Here is a 15,397-nt window from a genome sequence, read left to right on the forward strand (position 1 = left end):
TATATATAGAGAGAGAGAGAGAGAGAGAGAGAGAGAGAGAGAGATTTGACCAACATTTACAGAGAAAGGATTGCTCAATAATGGCATGTATTAATATTTGAGGATTATTATTTCCTGCATGCTAATGTAATATATAGATTTACAATTTCATAAATGCGTCGCAACTTTTTCTTTACTCTCCCTCATAAATGAATTGCTGTGCTAACAATTCATTAAATCGCAGAAATTGCTTTGCTTATATTTAACGTCAGTTTTCTACTTGTTTATGCATATCTGTGTGTATGTATTTAAAAGCCGTGTGCGTTGCTCTGAAAAAATGTTATTCATAATAATGTTTGCAGTATGATTTCATCGCTTACATTCTACTTATAATAATATATTGGCAAACTACCCATTTTGCTTAAATATCCTGCTGCTGGAGTCTTATGTAAAATGTAAACAACATATTTTAATCAAAATCTATTGGATGTATGTTCTTCAATATGAATATATCTTCCACTGTCTTTAATCTTCAACGTAAACAAACTCCTGGCGAAAAATATGACGGGTTTTTACATAATTTTAATTGCATATTGAGCCACCTATGAAGAACCAGTTTTTATTTATTGTAATACTTCTCAATTTTTTTTTACTTCTTAGTAATCTAGAGACATAAAAATTCTTGGCATATTTCTCAAAGGAAGTAAAATATATTTCTTATTTTACATGGCAGGTTAACAAAACTCCGTTTTAAAGATTAAAATTTCAAGAAAGAGAGAAAACAATTATTTTATTATTAGTGATTGTGTATCAGAAATATGAAGTTTTAAATTGTGGTTTTGAAATGCACAGCGCACTGCTTGAATGAATAGAGAGGATTGTATTCGTTTTGCGATTTTCAAACTTTAAACAACAATAACGAAGAAGTGATATGCGTAGAAGAAGCTGATATGCTATTTGCCACGAAGAGGAAGAATGTAAAATTTTCAGGTGCTTCACCTTTGTCTACAGTGAAGGCAGAGAATATATTTTGCTCTGATTTTAGACAAGTAAAACTAAATCCCCTTCCAACTATCTCAAAGGAAAAAAGTCTTAGATTTTCAGATTTTTATCTTCAAATCAATTTTGATTTTTACCGAAGCAAATCACGAACAATGTTCTCCAAAGCAAGATTTTATCTGAGCAAATTAAACATATTGTGTGGCTTAAAATCTTGGTAAATGAAATCTTTGAAGTTTGCTAGCGATTCTTTATAATAAATACAGAAAATTTCAAATTTTAGCACAACGTCTGCAATTTCAGGGTCAGGGGGCTTGTTCATTCAATTAACCTAGTACTTTATTTTATCGAACTCGAAAGGGTAAAAAACAGAGCTTCAACAGTATTTGATGTGAAAACCCGATAATGCTGCACTAGCGATTCTGTCCGCTTGCTGCCCTTGCGATACATAGAAATAATTATCGTTGATTGCTAAGCTGTTATAGACTCAACTCAATCATCTCCTGCCAGAAAGCGGTGAGTTGGCGAAACGTTATGCCGGACAAAATCCTTTACATCCTTTCGTCCGTGTTTCCGTTTTCAGATTAAATTCAGCTGAGGTCGATTTTATTTTTCATCCTTTCCCGGTCGATAAAATACGTGCCACTCATATACTTGGGTCGACGTAACCAACTGTCTCCCTCCTCTCGAAACCTACAGGCCCTTATCTAAGATTAGAGACCGTCTACTGTCATCATGCAGAATACAAATTGAACTACTTTCTCAGAAACTACTGCCGAATAAATTTCTGTTCTCAGATCAGCGTTTATCTAGAACTCGATAAGATCATCCATTATTTTAGAAATAACAGTTAAAATATCTTCTACGTCTTCGGTAATGATATGGCATAATTTGAGGGATAACGAATTAGGAGGTATTATTTTCTCATTCCTAACTCAAATTAGATTATGAATTTGCCTTATCGAATAATTAACTTTTATTCATTGATTGCGGACGCTAGTAAAACAGTCATAGACTAAACGCTATTATAGTCCTACATTTTTTTCCGCGCAAAAGCTTGTGCGATTTTAGAGATGCTTGGACAAAACATTTCTTCTCTTTTAGGTAGGGGAAGACAACGCCAATAACTGGCTGCAGAATGCCCGTGAGATAGAGGGAGATATCCTGAAATCGGAAACCTGATATAAATACTTACAGTATATTGAACTCTTCTAAAGGTAGCCAAGTTACAAGATGGTGGCCTTAAACCAGACGACGGCTTAAGTTTACCATCTATTGTAGGCTGTGGCAGAATTTGAACTCAGAACATAAACGACAGGAAAAAACACCGCAAGGTATCCAGGCATGTTTCTCTTTCTTCAAGCTATCACACAGATTTTGTTTTCTACTCCAAAAGGAAGGAAACCTAAAGTGACCTTAGCACGATTTGAACTTGGAATATGATTTGTTGGAGGAAATATAACTAAACGTGCTGTTTGCCGCCATAACTGATCCACCGATTTACCGCCGGCAAATACATGCAAAATAACCAATTTAAGGCATTGATATCGGCTCACAGCTTTAGAATTCTACTTTGTTGTATTCGCTTCGTTGGATTCGCATTAATTCGTTGAAATTTATCCAAACTCACGAACTATAACGTAAAATATTTGCTGACGCGCATCAGTTGCAAGTTTTTATGAATATGTATTTACTTATAACTAAAATGTAAGTTTGTCTTCAGCTAATCGACATAGAAGTTACTGGCAGCCTGTGGCAAAGTTGCCGGTGACATAATCAAATCGTGTTCAATGTTACGTGTGTATTAGATAACAGGGAAAGTAGAGTTAAACACCGGATACGTTTGATCAGGTGAAAAGATTAACATTAAGTTTTCTCACCAGCAGAAAAATCAAAGGAAACTTTTGTGAGAGAAACAACGATATGAAAAGTACATCTAATCGAAGAGAAAATAAAAAAAGTGCACATCTGATTGAATGTATATAATAAAAGATAGAATATTAAGAAACAAATCTTGTCTCGATTTTTTTTTTTCCTTTCCCCCATTTTTTGAAAAAAAAAAGCCCCGTAAACATTTGCTTTGTGGCATTTCTATCAATGTTTAATATCTCCTTCTGACAGATGTAGAAGGATAATCAGATAAAATACATTAGAATAATTAAGAATGGATTTTTGTGTCATTTCCTTTCACCTACCTAAGAAAGAAATAAAGGCTGCAGTAGAGGAAGAAGAAGAAGAAGAAGAAGAAGAAGAAGAAGAAGAAGAAGAAGAAGAAGAAGAAGAAGAAGAAGAAGAAGAAGAAGAAGAAGAAGAAGAAGAAGAAGAAGAAGAAGAAGAAGAAGAAGAAGAAGAAGAAGAAGAAGAAGAAGAAGAAGAAGAAGAAGAAGAAGAAATCTGTGATTTTTTTTTAATAAGATTTGATGAAAATAATAAGAAAAGAGAATTTCTATTATTGGTTTTGTATGCTTTTAGATTTCATAGACACAACGCCTATGAAAAGAATAATCCCAATTATAAATGGTAGAACGAAAACTAAATAGGAAAAAAATAATAAAATCAAACATTTATTTTATTTTTGAAATGTATAATTTCTCCATTCTTTTCCTTTTTACAACTAGCTATGTACTTTAAGTATTTCTTGCGTTGCTTTGTCGCAAATTCTGTTTTAAATATATATTATTCTATTTTCTCTATCGCATATGTTGTGTTTTTGTTTTTCAGTCTTTCGACATCTCTTTCCCGGGGTTTTTCTGCAGGCCAATTCATCTTTATAAAACTGAAAAAAAAAAAAGACACAAAAGCAATAGAAACTAAACAACAACACAAGAATGAATTCTTTATGTTGCAATGAAAACTTCAAGAAGCAATGAATAAATAAACGTTTAGAAAAAAAATTTGCGAATTGCTGCAAGGAGATAAGTTTATATTTGCATATTAAATGGATTATCAATAAAATGTATATGATAACAGTGTTTTCTGTTTAGATCTACTAGAAAAAGCGAGATAATCAAACAATCTTGTATTTAGATCAAGCAAAACTTGAATAATAACTAGCAGTTTTATATTGAGAAATTAAGAAAAGTTAATGAAACAATTCCTTAATTGAAATAATAGGCAAAGACAAACAGGCTGAACATATTGTATGTATTAATAGTTGGTATTATATGAGTATTGTTTTGTTCTATGTATCTTATGTTTACAATGCTGCAAACGAATACAACCTTGATCTGACATATTCAGAGTTAATACTAATCTCAATGCCCTGACATGGAATAAATTCCTCTTTGTAGAGATATTTAGAATATCACTGGTATAAATTTCGTAAATGCATAGTTTGTATTGCTAGTTCGCAGAATGAGTAGCAAAGAAGTACATCCATTCGCGTTTATCACTGATTTATTTAACACCTACCTGGAATAACACGGTAGGCTCTGTAGTTATGTGTTACGCTTATCACGAAGAAATATGTGATAACACGAGTCACTGATCTTCCAAAGATTCTCCTGAAACCACAAAAGCACACCCCAAAGACCATCCATAATCCTCAGAAGAACTTGGTGGGGCGCTCTTGGAACATAACACGTTTTCTCCTGATCTTCTATTATTTACAACAATGCCACGGTGTTTTTTGGAACTAAGCATCCATGGTGAACGGAGTAGGTGGGTGAGTGTGTTGTATTCAAAGACAGTGTGAAATAATACCACACATGAAGGGAAGTGAATGTAGTCAAATGCTGAGTATGTAGTGAATATGCAAGATTATTCTAGAAATAAAAGCTCCTGTACCATATTAAATGACTTGAAATATTCTTCAGAAATGCATAAAAACCACTGTTTATCTTTTCTCTTCGTAATATTGGATTTCACGTTTTATTTGCAAATAAATCCGAGACTTCTTACGTATACCAGCTTTCCTAACAAATCAATATTGGTTTCAAACTTGTGGAACATTTTTATTGACACGATTCTTGCCAATGGAGTTTGTTCCAGACTTTTCTTTTTTGAATCTTACCGGGAATGTTATTCAGATTAGAACTAAAATTAAATCTGCAAATGACCGTTTGGTTTTCTTTGTTTAGGAGTCAATTAAGGTTACGACTGGTATAATCATTGCAGAGCTGGATAGAATACCTTGAGATAGTCGTTCTGTAATTCTTCTTTATGAGATCAAATTCTGCGGCAGTCAATTTTGTCATCAATGGCTTCATGCCCGTTAAGTAAATAATGTATGGAGCTGGCAGCAATGAAATGGGGGCAATGAATAGACAGTGTTGACTAGCAATAAATCTATGTAGATATTTAGATATGCAGTTGGAGAGTAAAGATTGGTTCATACTTTTTCCCCTTCCTGCATCGTGCTCTTCCATTATGTTGCTCATATTTCTAGGAAAGGCATAAAAGCCACGATATCTCATTTCTGTCTCGTCATATTTGTGTTATCTCATTTTATTGTTATATACATCTGAGTCTTTAAGTGTATATTTTAAATAGATATTGATTCATTGAAGATTGCTGAGGAAATTTATTGCGACGACTTTCGTCCTTGGAATTGCTTCGAGACAGTTTCCTTTCATCTTCATGAAATATCAGTGAATATTCCATGAAATTTGATGAACAGATAAAATTCTTTCGAAAGACAAATAAAACAATTACAAACTTTTAAATACTTTTGTGAGATTTATCGTCTGATAGTTTCACTAATGATATCAGGCGATGCAATTAATACATACAGCGTTTTTCATTTGATATTCGTTCTTTACTAACTGTCGTACGTCGTATATTGAAATATATTTCACTGCTACAACGAGTTTATGCAGTGATTATTTATTCTTTTATCTTCTATTTGTTTTATTCATTAGACTGCTGCCATGCTGGAGCACCGCTGTGAAGAATTTTTAGTCGAACAAATAAATCCCAGCACTTTTAAAAATCTGGTACTTATTGTATCGGACTTCTTTGCTGAACCGCTAGATTATGTGGACGTAAGCAAACCAAAAACAGTTCTCGAGACGTGGTGGAAGACAAACACAAACATAAACACACACATTCATATATATTTATATATACACGAATCTTCTTTCAGTTTCCGCAGTCTTTCAGAGTTAAGTTAAACAAATCAATTCCAGTTAAGGTTAGAATTTATTCTGTCTATTATTTTAGCGGGCTGTTAGGTTACGGGTGCGAAGTCCAACAGAAAGAAGCAGATACACGCTCACATATGTGACTGGCTTCCAAGCAGATACTGTGAGCCAAATTCAGTCACAACAAATTAATCGACTCAGGCCTATAATTGATGATAATTCATCACTTTCCCGTAGTATCCTCAGTCCTCTGCACACTTTCCCGCAGCCAATTTCCAGTCACAAGACATTAGTCCACTCAAAGCTCTAATACTAGTAGTAAAAATACATGTCCAAGGTAAGGCGCGATCATGGTTTAATGTAATTGCAAATTAATCTTATTAATCAGAAAGCCATACAAATCCCGATGTGTCTGTTTATGATTTTAGTCCAATAATTGTTATCAAATGCCAACGAGTACTTGGTATCGTGTGATAAACCTAAGTATTATATTAGGCGTGTCAACTATGTTTGGACACATAATTCTTAAGAGATAAGAGGCGCAGGCGTGTTTGTGTGGTAAGAAGTTTGCTTTCCGACCACATGATTTGTGGTTCAGTTCCACTGCATGGCACCTTGGGCAAGTGTCTTTTACTATAACCTCGGGCCGACCAAAGCTTTGTGAGCGTATTTGGTTGATGGAAACTGAAAGAAGCCCGTCGTATATATTTATATATATATATATATATGTATGTATGTATATATGTGTCTCTGTTTTTCTTCCTCCACCGTTGGACAACCGGTGCTGGTGTGATTATGTCCCCGTAACTTAGTGGTTCTGCAAAACGGAACCGATAAAATAAGTCCCAGTCTTTAAAACCGTAAGTATTGGGGCGATTCGTTTGACTAAAATTCTTGAAGGTGGTGCTCCAGCATGGTAACAGTTAAATGACTGAAACATGTAATAGAGAGAAGGAAAAGAAAACATATTACATGATTCAAATATAGATTATTAGCTTGGGGTGCAAATTTCAGCATGTCCCTTCGCCTTGAAGTAGGCAACAAGACACACATTCTAGTGTAATTCTCCTCCGAAGAAATCTTGATCTTGGCAGGTTTACCAGAAGATTAATCATCATGTGATATCTTAAGCAACAGAGAGTGACAAAATGGAATCTTTTCTACTCTAGCAAAAAGGCCAGACATTTTGGTGAAAAGGCCAATCGATTAGATCGACTCTAGTACGCTATTGGTACTTGATTTATCGATCTCGAAAGGATGAAAGGCAAAGTCAAACACGGCGGAATTTCAACTCCGATGAAACACGGTTAAGCGTTTTGCCCGGAGTGCTAACGATTCTGCCAGCTCGCCGCCTTCGAGGAGACAAAATAGAATGGAAAACATGATATGAAACAAGCGATGCAGATATTCGAAAAATAGGGAATATAATGAATACGCGGGAAATGAGTCTTAAAACTAATTAGAAATATGCAAATGAAAAGAAAACTTAACAAAAGCCCAGAATTAATGAAATAGAGCATTATAGGTGAGAGAACATAATTCAACAGAAAATAAATCTCCCAAAGATAGCGGTGTGGTAAATTCTCCGATAGGTGTGACAGTGAGGTAAGTTTCCTTCGCATATACACGGTTCCTGCAGCTAACAGAAGCCTGTCACACACATATATATGTGAATATACATATGTGTGTGTGTGTGTGTGTCCCTCTCCCACCACGTGATCGCTGTCCGGCCAAGGCATTGTCGTCCTGTTTCGACCGGCCGTCATCCAGACCGGGCACGCTCGTCTGGACTCCCGCTCGGTGGAAGTGAAATGCGGGTAAAAATTAATGATTTTTTTAATTAACAATAAATCTATCAGTTAAATGTTCTTTCTAAATTCGCAAAAGAGCCTCGTGGGCCTCCTATCATATCAATACTATATGTGTGTGTATAAATGTTTATATATGGTTCAATGTTTGCAGCCTGGGGCTTATAATCGTGAACGTTGTGAGTTCGATTTCAGGACTGGACGGTGTGTTTTGTTCTTGAGCAAGACACTTTATTCCACGCTGTTCCAGTTCACTCAGCTGTAGAAATGAGTTTCAACGTCACTGGTGCCAAATTGTATCGGCCCCTTTGTCTTTCCCTTGGATAACATCAGTGGTGTGGAGAGGGGAGGCTGGTATGCATGGGTGACTGCTGGTCTTCCATAAACAAACTTGTCCATTTTTGTTCCACAGGGGGGGGGGGATTTTTTCTAGGGGAAATCCCATGGTCATTCATGACCGATGGGGGTCTTTACCCGTAAATTATATATATATATATAAATACATATGTTGTGAAAGCAGACCATTTTTGAAATATATGTATATATATATATATGAATACGCATAGATATATATGTATACATTTTCATTTGTGTACGCTTGCAAATATGTGTACGTGTGTGTGTGTTTTAAATATGTTTTGTTAATGTCTGATAAAGGTAACTCTCAGCATCCTCGATATAAAATATTCCAACAGACACAGCATCTCTCACTGAACCTATAAAATCCAAAACATTTCAACTCTTAAGCCATTATATGTTCCTTTTGAATAGGAGGAGAATCTTTAGAAATGCGAAAGCCGTTATTGAGTAAATATCTTTTTATAACAACAGGTTAAGCAAGCCAGTAGTAATATAAAATTATGATTGTGTACAAGAATCGGTAGATGTTGTTGAATGAATTTATAAGATGTTATAGTAATCAGCGTATTGTTGATATCTTTCATAGCTTTTAAAATTCGCCAATAAAATATTTTTGTCATCAAAGAGCTTTTGTTAGATTCGAGTTTCTGAAATCAATAGATAGAATAGTAAAATTGTTTCATTGCAGTCCTTATCAATAATAATTTCGTTTCATTATAATAAACACAAAAGAACAGAGTAGATTTACACTCAGTATCCTACGTTATATTATGGTTTATAATGTTATAGTACTGCCACTGACAACGTGAAGAGGTTTGCGAAGGAGCTCATTGTTAATGCAACGAAATACAAACCGGTGGAATCAAGGATCGCGCTCAGTTTCAAGAACTAATGGTCCATACATTTAACCTTGAAATGATACGGTTCAAGGCCAGTAGGAAGTGCACTTTAGTGACAATATTAAACATTTCGCCATGCTGAGGCAAGGGTTTGAAAGGTTCAATCAAACAGATCGAATCCAGTGCTGAAATTTAAAAAAAATATAATTGATGTTTATTCTTATGGTCTTTTGCCGAAACGCTAGTTAGGAGGACGTAAACAAATCTGCACAAGTTGTTAATCGAGGGTTTGACAAACACATATGCATATACATATACGTATACACACACACACTCGCACATACACACACATTAAATGACGGGCTTCGAAAGAGACTAAGCCTACCAAATTCACTTAAAAAGTTTAGGTTGGTCTTGGGTTATAGGAGGAGACACTTGCTTAAAATGCTGCACAATCGATTTAAACCCGAAAGCATGTTGATACAAATCAAGTTTCTTAACCACACAACGATCCTTGTGCACATTTTGGAAAAAATACTGAAAATTAGTGTCTCCTCTTTCCATATTAAGGTCAGAATTTCCCACGGACTTACTTTTAAGAAAATTTATGTTACATAATCGAGAATAATCACATAAAACGGGGGACACTAGTTTCAGCAATTTAAATCCTCGTTAATTCTTTGGGGATAATGGATTTTGACGTTAATGTTCAGATATAAATATCATATGAATAAAATTGTGGAACGTTTGGTAGCTTCCGTTTAGTAATTCTGATTTCATTTATCCAGCGCTGTTTCTGTAATTGTCAACCACACAGTTGTTTCTAAAAGTCATTGAAGCAAAATTAACCAATATCTCATTATCTCATTTCTGACAGTTTCAGTAATACCCTACAAATACAGACAGCAAACTGCGAATTTCTGCTTCTGAAACGAAAACAACGTATCGTTTTCTTCTTGTATAATATTTATGTCTGTTTTTCTGTCATATTTAACAAAGAGTTATGTTTACAACATTCACAACATTCATGCATCTACATTGAACACACGAGTCTTTCAACAGTTACCTTGTTCAACCGGGATTAATCAATTCCGCTAGAATCTATATTTTCTTGCTCAACTGCCAAAAGAGTAATCGAAGAACCATTTTCAATTTGTTTTACATTAGAGCAGCAGCTATAATATAAATTGAAATTACTTTGTTTGTAATGTATGAAGTTGTCAAATGACCGTTACAACTGATATGAGTCTTCCTATTGTAACGAATTCAAAGCCGAATAGCTAGTTAGGTGAGTAGATATCACGACCCTGCCACAGTAGTATCACGTGATCGACCGATTAATCGACCAATTAGCGTCAAACTGTCCCGTGAATGAATTTCTAGAACTTTGATTTTGTGCCTATTTAAAGCCACTTTTGTCGCTAATTCATTGCAAAGTATTGGAAGGTGGCTGAGTGAGAGGCGCCTCCACTCTAGCCAGACAGCCCACGCAGACGGCTAACACAAATTGTAGAATGCTGAAGCAGCCGCTTTAATGTTTCCACTCCCATGACAGTCATTAATACAGCGTAATTATTTTCCAGTTGTGATTCGCCAGCTACTGATTGATACGTAGCTGTTATATCGCCGTAAATTCCAGTATTTCCCAGAGATTAATCGCTATTATTTTTCATCCAAAGACCAACAGATAAAACAATAGGTGCAGTAATTAAAACTTCCGTTAATTGTTTGTGAATGTTGTTAATTATTTTTATGCGCAATCTTAGTAAGAAATTTTCATTCTCCACCAAAACATAAGTACATCCTCAAAACATTGGTGACTCCGAACATAATACCTCTTGGTCGGCTAGATAGAGGTCCCCCAAATCTGGCTGGAATCAGAGAACCTAAAAAGCTGGAATATTGCAATGATTCATTCTGAGTTTTGTGTGGTAAGTATTAGGTTATGAGCTTTGTTCCAAGCCTCTGGTCATTTCTTCAAAGGGATGAATGGAGAAATTAGATGCAGCGAGATTTAAGCTCAGAATAGCAAGAACTGAAAAATACCACAATGCATCTTGTTCTTTGTAGTAATGATTCTGTCAACCCACGCCCCCTGGACTGGCAATTTGTGGTATCCGCACTTGAAGAGTAGATTACTTGGGCTGGTCTTTAATTCAAAATGCAAGCGATAATCTGATTAATTCTTACAGCCTTATGCTATTTGTTATTCACTTCCAAAGTATGAAACCCAACTCAATCGATATTGAGAGAAAGTTGAACATTAAAATGTAAGGAGACTTAACTCAGTAATATTCTAAATATTGTTAGCTATCGTTCTATGTAGCAAGTGATTTCCCCGGGACATGTCAAGAGATGAATGTCAGTTTGAACCTAAATTGTTTCCAATCTGTAATTTTTATTCTGTCACACCTACCACATCGATATCATCCCTGCGTGTTTGTTCCATTTCACTCACAATAAATAATAATTTTGGGAGTTTCTAAGAGATCGGTTGATATGAGCATAGCAGCATAACATTCTACCATCTTTACGAAAACTGATGTACGATATTGTAGCTGAGGTAGATTGTCAGGAAGTAGAGATGGTCACAGTGAAAACGCTTTTGTAAATAAATTTGGTACGATTCTGGTAGTGCTCGAGCTAAACAGAATCCATGTATTTGCTTCTAGAAGCAATGATGTAAGTCACACCTTGCGTGAAACAGAAACTAAGCTTGTAAAGAGAAATTATGCTTGCTATGAAAGGAACCATTTCATTAAAAACTCGTCGTAAAATACGAAATTACTACATTGTCGTATCATATTGAAACTTCTAATATGCATAATTAACATAAAGTTTAAGAGAGACAAGCATTTATTATAAGGATAAGTGTACCTAATAACTTCATATTTTCTCGGAATGTTCTTTGAGAAAGGTATGGAAATCTCAACCAGAATGTTTCTGCAAATGAAGGCAACCAGGTCAATCAAACATGATTGGGGGTAGGGTCTTTGACGAAATAATGTGAAATATTCCGCAGTGTACAAACGTAGATGCGTACGTACATAAGCGCGCACACACACACATACATACATACATACATGCATATATATACATATACATTAACATACATACATACATACATACATACATACATACATACATACATACATACATGCATATATATACATATACATTAACATACATACATTAACATACATACATGCATACATACAAATATGTGTAAGTAAATATGAGTACATCACGTCGCTTAAAGCGTCGTGTATTCATAACAATCGCAGTTCACTGGTGTAAAGACATTTCTAGACACCGCGGTGTTTCAGCAGCGTTGGGCGAGTTTATAGTCAAAAGCACCGGATCGATGAATCTCACAAGGTGCAAGCTTATGTTTATCGGAATCATCAAACAAACTGTCTGTTGATGTGTGCACTTATTTGCCAAACAGATGCACATATTTATATGAATGCACGAATGCACATATATTTATATGGGTGTGTTCGTATGGCTTATTTAGCTGCAAATTTTCTTGAGTAACACGGACGTAGCATTACAACCCCAAAATATATGTACATACTCTATTTCATGTATTGAGTTCTCTTTCTTGTTTGTATCTTCAAGCACACACAGATCTCCATAACTGTATGTGTCTGCCTGTATCTATCTATCTGTTTTATCTCTCTTTCGCTGTCACTATCTGTCTATCTATATAATGTTATTCAGGGTAAATGATATATAAACAGAGTGTATTGATACCTAGTCATTCCTCTGTTTTTCCTTTCTTCTCTTTATTAGACATTGTTATATGTCTTCGGATTATCTTCTTGTACATCTGCCGTTATTGCCTGATATCGATTTTGATTTTGGCAGATTTACATTACCATTAATCGGCATATAAGAATAGATTTTGCTTATTGACAACTTCACTTTCGGGTAATATTACTTTCACTTAGAATGTGTGTTGAAATATCTATATTGTTATAGATTACAGTTCATCAAATGTTATTCTTGCATCACAGTGGTATTTATTTGAAATAAGTTTTGGATTTTATCGTTATTGCTATCACCGTATAGATTATTCAACTTTCCTTTTTATGAACCAATAAAGGTATATATTGTATATGAAAAATTGTACAGAAGCCAAATCTGTTCATGTTTGTGTATAAAACAAGTTTCTGTTTTTTTTTTTTTTTTCTCTTTTTTGTTTTTCTCTCTTTTTCACTTCATAAGTAAGTATATGATGCTCGATCGTTTCTGCTAACTGGCATAAATACAATAGATGAAAGGACGTAAAGAACGAAACGAACGCAAAAGCGGGAGAGATAAAGAGGTTGAAAGATAAAACGAAGCCGGTGACAAAAAGAAACAGAAAGAGATATGATAATGGAGAAAATAAATTTTACGAGTAACTTGAATAACATTCAAATGTACAGATAAATGAAGTCGCATATTTATTTTACTTTATATATGCGTTCGTGTGAAATCTTGACAACTTTTAAAACACGTTCATATTTACATTTCAAACGCACATAATTTTTTTCTATTTCTTTTTGTGTGTATAAAAAGGATCTCCTACGATAAGTGCTCAGCACTGCTTTTATGTACGAAGAATCCATTCTCTTAAGAAGGCAGTGAATCACGAGTAGCATTCGCAAAGGATTCACGACTTTGTGTAATAATCCCCAGCATCTTAATCAGATAATGTGCTGTATCTTCTCGAAAATTCTCTAAAACTCTTACATATAATTACCTGTAGGTAGTTGTACGCAGGAAAGAGTCTCTTGTTGGTTATGGAGGGGAATTAAACTGGAAACCAGGAGGGAAAGATGAGTAGTGATCTGGCCACCGCAACTGACTTACAAACGGGACGGTGTTACGTTCCAGGATCGAAATTCAATAATCGATGGATACTGTAATTCTTTCCGATCAAAGCTACATTTATCAAACGTGTATGAAGAAGAAGCAGCATCTTTTATATATGATCGATATCTCGGTCAACAACAAAAATGAATGCGCAGTAAACATTAAGTTAGATCTCACAATCCCCAATTTTGGTAACCTCATAAGTTATCAAAACTTTATATCCTACCAAGTAAGCAAGCACGCCATGTAACCATAATTACTAAGTAGCATTTACAGAATGGTCAGTACTTTGGCCGGAGCAATATTACATGCTTAGCCTTTGAATAACCCAGTATATCAGAGATAAATTGATTATATTCAAAGAAGACTGAGAAGTCGTATCTATCTATCTATCTATCTATCTATCTATCTATCTATCTATCTATCTATCTGTTTGATCTACCCATTTTTCTAGTTACGTGCATATACATACACATACGTCATCAGCGGTATGGTCGAGTACAGTCTGGCAGTTGCTATTTCTTTAAACTGCACCTCCACCGTTCCTGGCAAGTTATGCTATCTCCTGCCAGACTGTCCTTAGTGCCTTTTCCACCTGTGCTTCCGACATCACTTCAATGACAGCCAAAACATCGTGTGCAACAAACAAATCCAACAATGCAAGTGAACAACCATAAACTACCAAAACGCTCTCTCCACTACTACCAAGTACTACTCTTTATAAGAGTTCGGTTAGTCCATTCTTCCAATCCGCCAGGGGAGTCAATAATTCTCGATACAACAATATATATCGCAGGACATGGCGGCGATAACATTGCAGGCTGGAAAGAACTCGTCCATGGATTTCCGAAATCTTACCTGCACTCTCTCTCTCTCTCTCTCTCTATCTCTCTCTCTCTCTCTCTCCCTCTCTCTCTCTCTCTCCCTCTCTGTCTCTCTCTCTCTGTCTCTCTCTGTCTCTCTCTCTCTCCCTCTATATATATATATATATATATATATATATATATATATGTCTCTCTCTCACTTTATATATATATTTATATGTGGTGCTCCAGCATGACCGCAGCTGTATAGCTGAAATGTGTAAAAGAGTATATATATATATTATATATAAGCACGGACACACACACACACACACACATTAGCGTAGTGTCTCAAGCATTGTAGTTCATTTGAACTTCGTATTTATGCTGGGTTGCAACCTATCAACTTTTATGACACAGGGCATATGAAACAATCGCAACTGTTTGAATCGATTACAAAACGGATCGATTGAAATACTGCCTGGAACAAAGTGAGGTGAAAAATTATCGTTAGTAATTCAAGCATTGTAAATGAGTAGTGTAACAGTACCTTCAGTAATGATGGAAAATATGTTTATGAATATATATTCATATATACGAATATACAATACATACACACACACACACACATACATCATATATATATATATATATATATATATATA

Source organism: Octopus bimaculoides, chromosome 9 (assembly GCF_001194135.2).
Source record: "Octopus bimaculoides isolate UCB-OBI-ISO-001 chromosome 9, ASM119413v2, whole genome shotgun sequence".
NCBI classification, from domain to species: Eukaryota; Metazoa; Mollusca; class Cephalopoda; order Octopoda; family Octopodidae; genus Octopus; species Octopus bimaculoides.